This window comes from Anser anser, assembly GCF_964211835.1.
Source record: "Anser anser genome assembly, chromosome: 12".
NCBI classification, from domain to species: Eukaryota; Metazoa; Chordata; class Aves; order Anseriformes; family Anatidae; genus Anser; species Anser anser.
The window spans coordinates 21,388,370-21,402,665 of record NC_139733.1 but is presented as its reverse complement, the minus strand read 5'-3'; the positions used below and the strand labels follow the sequence as shown (position 1 = coordinate 21,402,665).

Sequence of the window (14,296 nt, the reverse complement as noted above, 5' to 3'; positions counted from 1 at the left end):
GCTCTCTAGGGCTGTGCTGCTAGGAAGGACGGAGTTAAGTCTGCATTATATATGGGGTTGGAGGTACTCCTGCCATGGAAAGAGAAAAGGTAACTGAGTGCTAATCCAGACTCTATGGTTAACGAAAATATTTTGGCATTTAATAGCTACAATAAAATGTAATCATGATAATCGTAGTACATAACACAATAAGTAATATACTGGTTATATATATATATATATTTCTTTTTAATTATCCATCCATGTACATATAAATATGCCAAGTGATAGATGATCATATCCTCATCTCTGGTGGGTGAGAAACATGCAAAAATGTTAAGTAAATGAATATGAACAGCCAAGCCTGGCTGCAGAAATGAAAAGAAATCCAGATTTTATGCATTGGGATGCTCAGCACAAAGCTATTTAAAATTCATGCCTAATTAATAATAAATACATTTCACAATTAATATCAGAGGTCAATTGCAAAACTAAATCTGAGGACAAAATTGTGTTGTGTGACCTCAAATCATCACAAATGTATGTATGGGATGATAAAGGGAAAACCTGGCAGAAGTCAAAGTCACTGAGGTGCCATATGATGCTTTTGACAAAGGAGCAGTAAATGAAACGTAGTGAGAGAACCCTGTTCGTTAAAAGGCTGGTAAAATACTGGCTGCCCTTGAAAACAATGGTGAAATCCTATGTGCCACCAATTTGCTCATATTTCACCAGATAAGAATAAAAATGGTCTGATTCTGCTCTCACTTTGGTCTTCTGTGACCTTATTCCTGGTGATATCAGTAGGTTCTAAGGTTTCTCAGGTTTATATCAATGTGGAATCAAATGCCATTCTGATCTAATCAGAGCTTCCAATTAGACATTTTAATATATTTACTTTTAAATAGTTCAGCTTGAAGTGGTGTAAAAATTCTTCAACAACCTAAGAGCACAGTACCCATAATTCCTGCACCAATATACCACTATTTTGTGAAAATATCAGCATAATTTATAAAACACGTTAATATTACCCATTATATCAGACAAGTCTTCCCTAATATCTGATATTTAATGAAATGTCATGACTATTTTGTGAACACCTTCTAAGATCTGGGTATTACACATAATATAATCATTAAAGCAGCTTCTCTAAAACTTAGAATAGTGCCTCAATTATGCCTCTGTTGACCCAAACTAAGAAAGGGGATTTAAGCATATTGTAAATTAAAATCCTTTCTCTTAAAGGGATATCAGAAAACCAGAAAAAAAATAGGAAAATAAGGGGAAAAAAAAAAAAAGTATTCCTTGTAACTTGGAACCAAGAAGCCTCTGCCTCTTTTAGCCTGATTCACAAGACCTTTAAATACATTTGTAATTGCACACGGAGCGATCACGTTTAACCAGTTTTAGTCCTTTGTCAAATCACACCCAGCCAGAGCTGGTGCCGCTTCCAGGTAGGTTGGTGTCTATTTGGTGACCCCAGGCCCACCAGTTTCCCAGAAAAGTTTTGGAATTATCTCTGAGCCTGGCCTGTGTCAGGAACTCCTACATGTTGCAGTCACCATCTGTACTGCAACACACAATAACCACGGAGTCTAAAGAAATGCAGTTTTTCCACTCAGATGCTGCACTTTTGTCCCTTCTCTTTGACATTATGTGGAAAAAAGAAGACAACTTCACGGCTTTGATAATGCTACTACTGCCTTAGTAATTGGAAAGCAAGGCTCTTTGGAAATGATACAGCTAATACACAATAGGGTTAATGAGCCAACCTGTCCTCTGCACAGGGCATTTGGGTTACAGAGTAGAACTTTGAATGTTTATGAGGCAAGACGTAGTGCATTACTCTCAACCAGTTATCAGCGATGGGAAGCAGTCATTGCTGTCCCTAGCCTTCCTTTTCCTCTAAGGAGAAAATTGCCTTTACTCAAGGGGGACACTGCAATGCCACGTAAACAGCAATATATGTTTTTATTCGTTTCCAACTTGGCCTCCCAAGAGTAATAAGATAAAAATGAGTCGTGCAGGGGTCGAGTATATATGTCAGAAAGCAATTCATCTGTTTCCCTGCTTTGGCTGCGTTGAGTTTCAAAACCTAATGCTTTTTATTGTGTGACCTTTGGTAGCAACATATACAGGGAAAGGAACTGAGGGTGCCTGGGAATACTCTGGGTTGTACTGGGAAAGAAGCTGTCTTTTTGTGGTGTGATTGAAAGACACCCTGCTACGGCTCAAACTGAAATGGTTCTTCATTGCCATACTGCCCTGACTCTTTATTTGAGATGATATATTTGTGTCATCAAAGGACCATCAGGGCAGAGTGAGGAAAACTTCGTAATGGTGATGGTGGCAGGACCCTGCTACGCTCCTATGAGTGTTTTGGGGACCTGCAGCATTGCTTTCATATGTCTGGGGTTGGCTGCACAGTGGTTGGAAAGGGTATCTCAAAGGTTTTCAGGGGTGACTTTGAAGCAACTTTTCTCTGTCTGGTTATGCTCTGTGAGAGTAGTCACTTTTTTCACATCGGTAAAGTCAGATGTAACAGCTCTTGCCACGATGTAGCTGACTGGATCCCTCCTCTTCATTCCTTGGCTTGCCATCACCAGTCCTGACACAGGATGTGTATCCCTTGCCCTTCCTGAGAACACGGCATGTATGAATCACAGAGTGAATCATAGAACCACAGAATGGTTTGGGGTGGAAGGGACCTCAAAGCCACCCAGTGCCAGACCCCTGCTCCTGGCTATGTAACAGCTTATTTCTATGGGTGGTGGCTTTGTCTTCAGCAGGCGTGTATGGAGGTATTTAGGTATATTGTAGACTGCTCTTGCTGGAAAAAAAAAAAAAAAAAAAGAAAAAAAGGAAAAGACACCTGGAAATGTTGTGAAAAGAGGCAATTTAAGGACATGAACATTGAGCAAAATGAGCTAGTAAGAGCCCAGGTGTGAAAGCTCATGACAAACTGTTCTTCTGGTTTCAGACGTACTTTCTTACTGCGCAGCGCAAGCATGGACAGGAGTGCTAGCAGTCAGAGCTCACTCTCCTTTCACCACTGAAAATTGCTGTACCTAATGCTGAATGTCTGTTCCAAACTGCCTTGGGAAAAAAAATGATCATAAATACTATACAGCATATACAGAACATAAAAGGAAATGCTTTTATGTTCCATATTTCTGCAATTGTTTTTAATCTTCCTTGGTCTGCTCCTGGGTAGAGAGGAGACATGAATTTCTTCCCTGCTGTTTAGATGCGGAGGAGAAGCTTTCTGAAGTGAATTAGCCACTTTAAATTTCTATTCTTTAGAGGAAACCCTCTGTGATTTGGGGCTGGAGACACGAGAAGAAGCAGCAACCCCACCAAGCTCTGTCCTTGCCTGTCCCTCCTGTTCCCTTGTGCATGAAGGAGGTGCTGCTGCTCCTTGGGGGTCTCCAGCAGCACTCACTGCGCATTTTATTATAGAATATTTACTTTACGGAATTCATCCAGAGGTGGCTTTTATCTTCTTTCACAGATCTCAAGGATGGAAGTGGGGAAGGAGCAGAGGAGGTTTGCTGTGATGCTCCCCACCACCCCAGGGACCCCCCAGCACGCCTCCCTGCCCGCTGAGTGTTCCCCTGTCTTGGGGACGTTAGCCCTGGAAGCACTGATCTCTTTTAGTCTGAGCTGAGATGACCACCTCAAGTTTTTTAATTTCTAGGCATGAGTAGGTGAGCTAAATTGAGCTAAATTCCACTCAAAGGAATCCCATTTACAATTCTGCACTTTTTGTCTTGAGCACTGTAGCAAACTGTCATGTTGTCCAGACATGAGCTAAATTTTAATTCCAGAATTAATGGCAAATCACTCAATACATCTTTAAAATTAACTCATTATCATAACACTGGAAAATAGAACATTGATCCATTCACACAGCAATCCAAGGGGTCCAATTTTATGGTCTTCTTCAGAGAATTTACTGAAACTTGTCACCATAAATTAAAATAATAATAATAAAAAAATGAAACAAACAAACAAACAAAAACACCCCACTCCTGAACACTTGCAATATTCAGAACAGAGGGGATAAAATGAGTTACAATAAAAACACATGCTGTTTAGGCATACAAAATATTATAAAAGGCATCTTTCGTCAAATATGGAGTTCTACATCTTCCTTCACATTGTGTTTGTACATTAATGCATTATACAGAGAGAAACGGTTTTGATTGCAAATATGCACCCATTAAAAATCCATATTTAATCTTCTCCCTAGTTGTCTGGGAAGCAGGCTGTGCCTTGCAATATACATATGCACATTACAGATCGTGAAGTGAGTATTATTTTCTCCATCTTTTTGATCATCAGGAGGTATTATTTTCTCCATCTTTTTGATCTCAAGGAAGCGGCACTATTTTCACATGCAGTTTACTAAACATATCCATCCAGCAACACTATATCAAGTATTCATAAATCATCATATTTCAGATAACTAATTGACAGAAATCAGCCCCCAGAGGAGTCTTCTTGTAAATTCAACAGCTCTTTACAATGAAGGACTCTCTAACTCAAAGCTAAAATCCGCTTGAGCTTTGAACCAAGACCTGAAGGTCAACAAATGTAAGCTTAATCAGACCAACATGGAAACAGATTTCATCGTAAAAGCCTCTTTATTGAATAACGTGCTTCTCAGCTCTGCCTGGCTGGGAAGGCATTACACAGTGATGAGTGAGGGACCTAAATTACCCAAACCCAAGAAAGATGCACAGCGTCATTCAAACACAACCAGCCTCTGCAAGAAGAGGGTTGGTGCAGTTTAAAAGAGAGGCATAAGGCAATGAGAGCTGTACAGTGCTCCCGTCACTGTCATCGGGCAACCCCAGGCTCCCCGTGCCCTTGGCAGAGGTGAAGCCCTGGAGAAGCCCAGGAGAGCACCCCCCTGGAAATGTTAGAACCAGCTGTCAGAGCTGGAAGACAGACACCTGTAGTGCAAATGGTAGGAAAACTGTAAAACATACTCACTTTTGTAGGAATTGCTTTTTACATCCCCAGGTGGGGCAAAAAGAAACCAACAAAATTACATTGTTTTGTAATTATGTTGAACAAATTCCAATCCCCTAATTTGTAGTGATGATTTTGACACCCTGATTTTTTTAAATTATTTTATTTCCTTCCACATACAACACATCTCAAAATAAAGTAAGACCTTTAGAGTGAAAAATGATGTCTTTATCAAAGGCATCACTGAAACCTGAAATGTCTAAATTTCCAGGGATGAAGAACATACCAGAGTCCCTTGGAAAAAGTTCAGAATGATTAATTGCAAATCTTAAAATGTTTAGCTTGAACTTCCAGCTATTTTACCTAGTTACATATTGGCTAGACTGCCGGTCCGTTATTTAGAAATTCCCTTCTCCAAATAGATGTTAGCAGACTCTAGCAGACTCTAGTTAGCCCTTGATCTTTGCTTTACAGAGAAAAAACAACAGCTCAATTAGCTCACTGTCTCTGCACTTGAGGGCATGTTTCCAATCCTTTCATCATTCAGTGGTACATACCTGATCCCATTCCAATTTATCAGCATCCTTCTTGGGCAGTAGCCAACAGAAAGGGACATAACACTGACATAGTAGAATAATCTGCTAGTAATTAAAATGCCTCTTTTTGCCTTATCTGAAGAACCAGTGTATGTTTTGGCTGCAATATCTTCGAGAGCATGTGCTCAGCCATTATCTATTCCGATCTCAATGTGCTTTTCAGTGACTGCTCCCAAGACAGGCTCTCCAGGTGACTTATTCTGAAGTTAAGTAAACTTCAGCATTAATTCGTGTCCTATTTATTGGGTTAATGAGTTGATTTAAACTGGAGGGAGGGGAAGGATGAGCCAGTGAGGAAGGAGCCTGGCATAGCAGTGAGGGTGTAAGCTTCAAACCAGCAAGATGTGGATTCAGCTTCCAACGCCTTCATGTTGTGACCTTGAACAAGTCAGATTAGCTTCTTGTTTCTTACTTCTCTACCCATGTAATGCAGACGATAATATTCCTCGTAGCACTGGGGGAGTTGGGAGGATAAATAGATTAGAAAGATGAGCCAGATCATAGCTTTATTTCCATTTACAATGTATAAATGTATATGAACACACTTTCGCTCTTCTGGCCAAGCATAAAATGAAACATTTAGAAGGTAAGATCCAAAGAATTTCATTAAGAATCCACTGCAAATTGCAAATGACACCTCATGTATTGGAATGTGAATTGTGAGTTGGGTGTTGCAGAAGTGTAAAATTATTCCATAAATTATCTATGACAAAGTCAAAAAATGTATCAGTCAAAAACTGTATCAGTAAAGCCATGGTTTATTTTTAGATCCTCAAAATGTGCACAGCAACATGTGTAATAAAGAAATAATTATTCCACTGCAACATGGTGAAATAAAACTAACGTTTAGAATAAAAAATAATATGAATTTGAATTGTGAAATTGTGAAATTTCTGCCTGATGACCTCCTGGAAAGCATATTGCTTAATGTTATATTAATCAGCCTTCTCTATCATGTGGAGACATTATGTGATTCTACCTCATATATTTTCACATTTTAATATTCATCTGAAGATTTCCTTCATATTTCAAGGGAAATGGTAGGCGCCTGTACAGCACTTCATCTATCCTTCATAAAATTTGGGACAGAATTGGCCCTGTTGAGTTTTACACTCAGCTAAAGTTCAGCTTGAGATCCCAGGAAGCAGGTGAGAGAGAAAAGTCGATGATTAACAAGTACAGTTCTCTGCCTTTTCCCCAGTCCTTTGCTAGCTGGAGGACGAAGCTCATCCAGGTACAACTTGTGCATCCGATGCTGATTTGTGTTCTTTCACAGGCTGCTCTGCCACCTTCCCTCTGCAGGTTCCCTCGCTGGCCCGCCCCCACCACCTCTCTCAGCAGGCATGTTGGCCCTCTGGGTGCAAAAGCAGGTGGAGCAGAGCTCAGCGCAGGAGCAGTGCTCAGGCTGCAGCCGTGCACAGTGCAAGGGGAAAGCCTTGCGAAGTCTCTGGCCCTGACAAACCAACCTCTTAAATGCTTCGTATGCTTATGCGAGCCAGAAGCGCCGCAGGTGCATCGTGCTGTAGCAGAGCAGTTGTTCCGCTGAACTGCTGCGATGAAGGTCTCACTGGCTTGAATGCCTTATGCATAAATAAACAAATAATAAAAAACTAACTCAAAAAAAGCATTGATTGAAGTCTTGGCACCCGGCTGGTGGGTTGCTGGAAAAGAGGTTTGCAACAGGCAACGCCAACAGAACAAGGAGGAGAAAACCTATTCCTCAGGAGACAGCAGTGGTGCCTCTATGTCTGCAGACACGTCCATGTTCTCTAAATTGTCACGATCCTCTTGTTAAATAATTACCCAAGTGAGCCTGATATCCGTGGTTTAAAGTCCTTTGAAGATACATTTAAACAGGAGTAGAATACTAGGATATTATTAGACCAATTAAATGAGATGGGTAATAATATGCTAAGTGATGTTTTAATTAATATGGGCCTATCTGCATAGACTCTCGTGGGTTATGAATAAGGTGTGGGTCACTCCTATTTATTCAAAATATTCTGAGGTGCCATCATACCATATCACAATGGGTTTGATGAAATTACTATCAGCTATCACCCAAATACTTACATGCTTTGAAATCTCCACCAACAGATGTAAACACTAGCTGAATTCACAGCAACAGGAATAGGCTGAATGCCATCCTACATTTAAAATGTACTGTTCTAGTAGTTTTGAATTACTACACTAATGTTACTTAAAAGTATTTGTGTGTTTGTAGTTATTCATCTCCAATTTTCTACATTCCCAAGGAATAAGAATATGACATTTTTCCACATTAAGGTAAACTGAGTATGTTAGTCAAGTACTACAATTTTTGCACTTCACTGTTTATAATATTAATAGCTGTGCTTTAAGAAGTGTACTATTGAACTGTCAAGAATGATTTGTTACCAGGTGTTAGCATAATTTGCCAGCTGTCATATTTTAATCATTTTTATTTGCCTAAAATCTGACACTTAACTTTACTAGTAAATCAAGACATATAGCAGAAGTTATTTGATGCTGCGGTAGCTAAGAGGAAAAAAAGTCTGCATCCTTCAACTGGTATTTGTATTTTCACTTAGAGAACAGATTCTGAAGTCCACTTTCATTCGTAAATCACACCAAATTGCTACTGTTCTCCAGAAAAGCTTTTTTTTTCATTTAAGTAGTTCAGTCAGATGCTACAGGCTCTCACTCAAGTGTATGTTTACTCATGTGAGTAGGACCAGCAAAATTCTCTGGCTGTCTTTGTTGAGTAAGGTACTCAGTATATGAAAAACAGATATAAAAGAGATATGTTGTGCATACCTAACATTGTTCCTAAATGTAGGAAATTAAATGATTTCCCCATGAAAAGGATGTAGGTGCTTTAATGGAGTCCTCTTTGACAGAAAACAAAGCAAATTATAACCTTGATTTCCCATGGGGAGACATTTTCCTCCCCAGAGGAATTTGTAGCTTTTTATCCAAATTCTTTTCACCAGCACCAGTAGACTCATGGCATGGATTTACAACACCTGTGACCTCCTCACACCCACCCTAACCATGGTGACCGCCAGGAACATGCAACTGATTTTGCTCATGCATCCTCTCAGAGCTCGTTCCCATACTGCATGGAAAGCAAAATTATTTTCATTGGGATAATTTTCAAGGTACCTGCCTAAATTTAGCATATATGGCCTCATTCTTGATTTTTAGACTTATCTTTGAATCTGACTACATTAAAATATTCTTGTTTTGAAGGAACAAGTATAGTAAGGGATCCAGAATGCCCTTTCTTATTTCCCTGGTCTCATAATTATTTACCTTCAAATCAATCTTCATGTCATCTGAAACTTTTACAAGCCAATCATTACTGAAAATGATTAATAGCAGTAAGCAGACACCAGCAGAATACCAGCATTGCACTTAATTATGATTTCTCTCTGATGACTATGTTTCAGATCCATTAGCTTGCCCATTTTTAATATATTTAACCTGTGTTTTATTGCTATTGAGTAATTCTTATTTTTAATCAAAATATTCCCAAGACTGAGTCAAATACCATAAAAAAGTCAGAGTGTCTAAGAGCTGCACAGCAACCAAGCTTGTAACGTTATCAGAGAAACAAAATCAGGCTTGTTTGACATGAGCTGTTTCATAATATCACGGGGAATGACAATCATATTCCCATCTTTGATTCTTCATCACTTGGAACTTTCATCAGCTTTCATTCCATTTTTTTTTTTTTTTTTGCCCAGGACTCAAGTCAGGCTAAGTGATTTAGAGGTACCAAGGTTGTCCTGACTGCATATCTGGGGCACTGACACGACATTAATACTCTTCTAATCTTTTAAAATTTCTCTAATATTCTATGCTGTATCAAAAATAAATGTTCTTCCAAGATAACCTCAACCAGCTATGAAGGTCACCCTACATAGAAGATACCCCGTCTGGCAATTTTAGAATGTTTGTTTTTATATCTGTTGTTTAACATCCTCATTAGTTACTAGATGACCCCTAACTACTTCATCCTCGTATTTCTTTTGAAAGGAGGAGACATGAATGGTTATGGAGTAAGTCTCCTTTCTCTGCATCATTATTAACAACCTTATCACCAGTATTGTGAAGTAATAAACCCAGAATACTGCCGGGATTTATTTTGTTTAAAAAAATTATAAGTGCATCTTATTTTCCTCATCTGTTTGGAGTGGATTTATTTCTAAGTATTTTAGCTTTTCTTTTCAACTTCCTACACTAATACATCCTTCCACTTTTTGTTTATATGCTGCTTTTCTGCGTTGTCTCTGATTTCAGTTTCTGTGTTCCACAGAAGGGGATATTTTTGCTCTTGATTAACAAATCAACTTAATGACTTCCTGAAAAAGGCTACTTACTACCTGAATGTTGCATCTAAACTTTTTTTTTTTTTTTCTCTTTCCCCACTAGTATGATAATTTTCCTGGATCTCTTGGACTGAGGGCCATCAGCTCATTCAGCCAAAAACCAGGTTTGGACCATTTCACACGATTGTCTTCCACTGTGCAACATCAGGTTGTAGCACAACAATGACATTAAACTTATGTGACAGAAAAATAAAATAATATGTCCAAAAAGAGCAAATTTATATTTTTGTAACAAAATATTGTTTTAAGAACACTAATTTTGGGGTTTACACTCGTCAGGTAAATATTGTTTAAAATTAGCAAGCCCTGAGTGCAACTGCATGGGAAATGGTGGTGCTCAGAACCTCAGCAAACCTCTCTGCAGGATCTGGCTTCCTTTGAGTTAGATATAAGATTAACCTGTTGGAAACCTGAATAATAAAGGCTCACAAAAGTGCCTATAAGTGAGTTAGAAATCAAGAATTATTAATGAAAAAAAAAAACAGTAGATAATGTTAGTAGAAAATATAGCTGAGAAAGCTGTCAGAGTTTGGGGCAGTTTGTGCAAAGAATGAAAGAATAGATTTCAGCAGATAAATTATCTGTTGTGACTGTTTTTCCAGTTCTACTTGTAACCAGCAATAGAAAAAAAAAATGGTTCCTTTAACATTTTCTCAGGTTGTGACAATGGTTTAGTTAGATATGTAGGAATAATTTCATAGCTTATTGTTTCCACTGATGTAAGACTCCCATCCCAATGATCCTTCCATTTGAGAGTTATTGCATTTTGAAGAAGTTGCAAAATCTTACATAGCTCAGCTTGAGAGGAAGAACAAAGCAGTCTGCAGAGGCTGGAAGAGACTAAAGGGGGAGACACAAAAACAGGCTTTGTATCTAGGGAAGTGCTGATTCTCCATGGCTACCAGGAATAACATAAACAGTACTTAGCTTAAACTACAGAAAGGAAGATTTCTGGAAAACAGAAGGATTTATTTATTTATTTTTTTTTCTCAGTGTAATACTGGTTAACCATGGGCGGAGTGTACTGAGCTCCTGAAACCTTCATAACTGAAGGGTCTTAGAACCAATTCTACAACAAAAGCTATCAGCAGTGATGAAGGTGGGGAAAAGAGGATAAATTAGGTGACCTCCGAAGATGAACCAAGGTCCCTTTAAGACTAATTTTCTGTGATTTCATGTTACATCTTGAACAGGTTTTTTTTCTAGACCAAAAGCTCTTGGAAATGAAACAGAGAAAATTATTTGAAGGCTCACAGATATTTATTGCCAGCTACAAAAAATGGCATGTCATAAAAGTTAGTGATTATGTTAAATGTCATTATATTTATTATAACAATTAAAATAGCAGAAGCTTAATAACTAATGAACCTGGAGAGAACTTTGCTTTCAAATAAATTTGGTGATAAAGAATTATTTTTGACAACAACATTTATCATGGGCTACCTAGTACTGTTGTAGCTATTTGTTGTACTTAATAAACAATGATAAATATATCTTCTTACAGGAGAGTAGCTTAAATGTGTGTTGTGCAATCTTTGTGAGAAATTGTAGCCAAGACTAATTAAATGATTCTAATTAAAATTGTGTAGATAGGAAGGAAATTAATGGCTTCATTTGTACTATTTGTTTATTTCATTGTCAAGTGTACTGGATATAATTGCAGTGCAAAGAAGAAATCATCAAAATTATTTTTTACTCTGTTGATTCCCTGTTACATCAATTTATTGCAGAGGCTTCATTTTCTCTATCTTTAGAGAGAAACAATGCTGGCAAAATGTAAAACCTCAACAAAGTTATTTTCTTGTTTGAAGCTGTTAGATGGAGAATACATTTATTGAACAAAATAAAGGTTAAGCTTCAATTAAGCATTCTAAATATATTTAGTGAGCTATTGAAAAGCCATAATGTCTCAGCCCACATGGTTCACCAAAAGCTATGAACAAAATAAATTGTAATAGAAGCAGAAGGAGTACTCAGATGGTATGCCTCTAACATGTGACTTACAAAGGAATGCAGAATTACTCCTACCCTCTATTATGCAGTTTGTAACAGATAAAGAGATTTTTATTTTATTTTATTTTATTTTTTTTTAACTGGTACCAGACTCCTATTTCAAAAGAGGAAGAATACTTTTTTTTTCTTTTTTTTTTCTTTTTTTTTTTTTTCCCCAGGGTAAGGTTTAAATTTCACTTTTTCATTTGGGGCTCCTCCGATCCAGGAAGATAATGATTATACGTATTCTCTAACTCACACTAACTCCTACAGGTTTTGTTCTGTGTGCTTGGAGAAATTTGGCTGAGACACATGCAGGTAAGCTCTGGTTCTTCGAGCAGCTTGGAGCAGAGTTGCTTCTCCTCCTTCCTTACCTCCCCACCTTGCAGGTAACGTCCCGGGAGCCCCCAACAGCCTCCCATGCTCATCCACCTCAGAGGGCTGTGATCTCCACAGGCTTCCTCTCAGGGGACCCAGAACTACTCAGGAAATTGGTAATTAATTTTAATGGGTTTAAAGACAGGCAAAATTGTTTGGGAATTTTGTTTCAACTGAAAGAGGTGGAAAGGAAAGATTCTGAAATTCATGAGCTTACAGTATGTTTATATTTGGCTGAATTGTGCTCGTGAAATTTGTTTCTTTGACGTGTCAACGTTTTCTACAGAAAGCAGATGTTCTTTGTGAGAATTTCTGATTAATCAAAAATACAGTTTCCTTTTTTAAATTAGTTTCAGTTGAACAACTTTGACAACTGAACCATAGCTAAATCCTTTATGCTGAATACAAAATCTGTCTTTATGTTTTTGTCTGAATGTGCTTCTGCAATGCCATGCACAAACTAACTTTTATAGCCTTGATAAGTGGAAATATTTGGGAAATGAGAATATATTTGAAAATTCTTCCATTAGAGACATTTGTTAGAGCTAGCTAGACTAATGGCTTATTTTCTGCCTAAATCAGAGAGGTTAATCTATAGCTTTAAAATCAGAACAAAAAGAGCTCTACTGAAATGCAAGGTCCTGAGTAAGACAATTTTCTTCAAGGGTAGGAGACTAATCATCCTTCTCAGTCAGTGTTTTTTCTTTCTCTCTTCTTTTTGGCAATTCATAAATGCCAGCATGCTCTATGAAACCCCCGAGTCCTGCTGGTGATGTGGTTATATTCACGAGGTTTCAGTCTGCTCCTGGGGATGGAGATAGCTACTTTGGGCTTGAAAAACATTTGGAGACAGGCAAAATGAACGAATGAAATACTTATTTACTAAGGGAATGGCTGCAACCCTCACTCAGGTGTTGTGCGCTCTCTATGAGGAGGTACCAGGTCATTTAATAAGTGTCACAACTCAGCCATGCTGGGCGTGCAATAACTGCCCAGCGATGCTGTTGTAGTGGTGTACACTGGGCATCCCAGGACCTCTCCCTGCTAATCCCAGTAGGTTGGGTCCTATGCTCCTTCATGGTCTGCCACAGCTGAGATCCTGGAGTACATCGTCCTATCCGTCTCTGCCCAGAGGGATCCTTCTTGTGTACACAGAGTGAGCTGGGTGGTGAGCACGAATGACATGGGGATCTGCCTCAGATACACACTCGTGACCTCAACCGAAATGGTAATGTAGACACACACATGGTCCTGCATAGTTTCCACTTGCCTCCAGCTGCAGAGTTGGTAAGCTGACTATTTAATCATTAGTGTCATGTTGTATTGGTACAATCGCTGTGCTATCAGCAGCTGTAATGCTCTAAGGACGTAAGTAGAGCAAGTTCAGCAAAGACAATATTTTTTATTAGATCAGCTGATATAGCTGAAAGAAAAGCAGACAAGATTTTTATTCCCCATGGGAGACTCTTGGATGTGAAATAGAGGTCTTCTGTTTCCAGCAGGATCGTCAATGTGCTTCCTTAAGTTAAAGGTCCTAGAGGTGGGTGGGTAAGTGAAAATAGCTAAAAATTAGATAAAATGTGGAACAAATGCCTGTGGAAGTGTGGAACATTTCCTTCATAAAACCAGGACTGACATCTCTTTCCCTACAATGTGATGCTCACGTGCTAGTACCAATCAGATGTGTGGTGCAGGAAACCACCAGGTGCAACATAAGGCTCATAATGTCGAGGTGCCAAGAGCAGAAAAAAACTCTGTCTGTCTCAAGAGAAAGACCATAGTTTAATGTTACTAACTCCTGAACACATCAGTAAAAAGGAGAATCTGAGTTTTCAAACCTGGTAAGATTCTACCATTAATTAAAATTACTGTGCTAAATTTCTACTGGCAAAAATGCAGAGGTCTATATTGTACACACAAAAAAGCTATTTTCTACAGGGTGTGTGGAATCATTGCTCAATAACAATGAGAAGATCTCATTCCTTGTTTGTTGGAGTAGCT

General features: G+C 38.5%; 1 long non-coding RNA gene across 1 annotated transcript; it reads left to right on the top strand.

The window, feature by feature from the left end:
* Positions 1-8,685: 8,685 nt before the first annotated feature.
* LOC310880191 lies at positions 8,686-13,404 on the top strand. The gene is made up of 3 exons (XR_014571523.1): positions 8,686-10,029; positions 12,191-12,235; positions 12,307-13,404. It is a non-coding gene; the product is annotated as an uncharacterized lncRNA (long non-coding RNA).
* Positions 13,405-14,296: the final 892 nt, after the last annotated feature.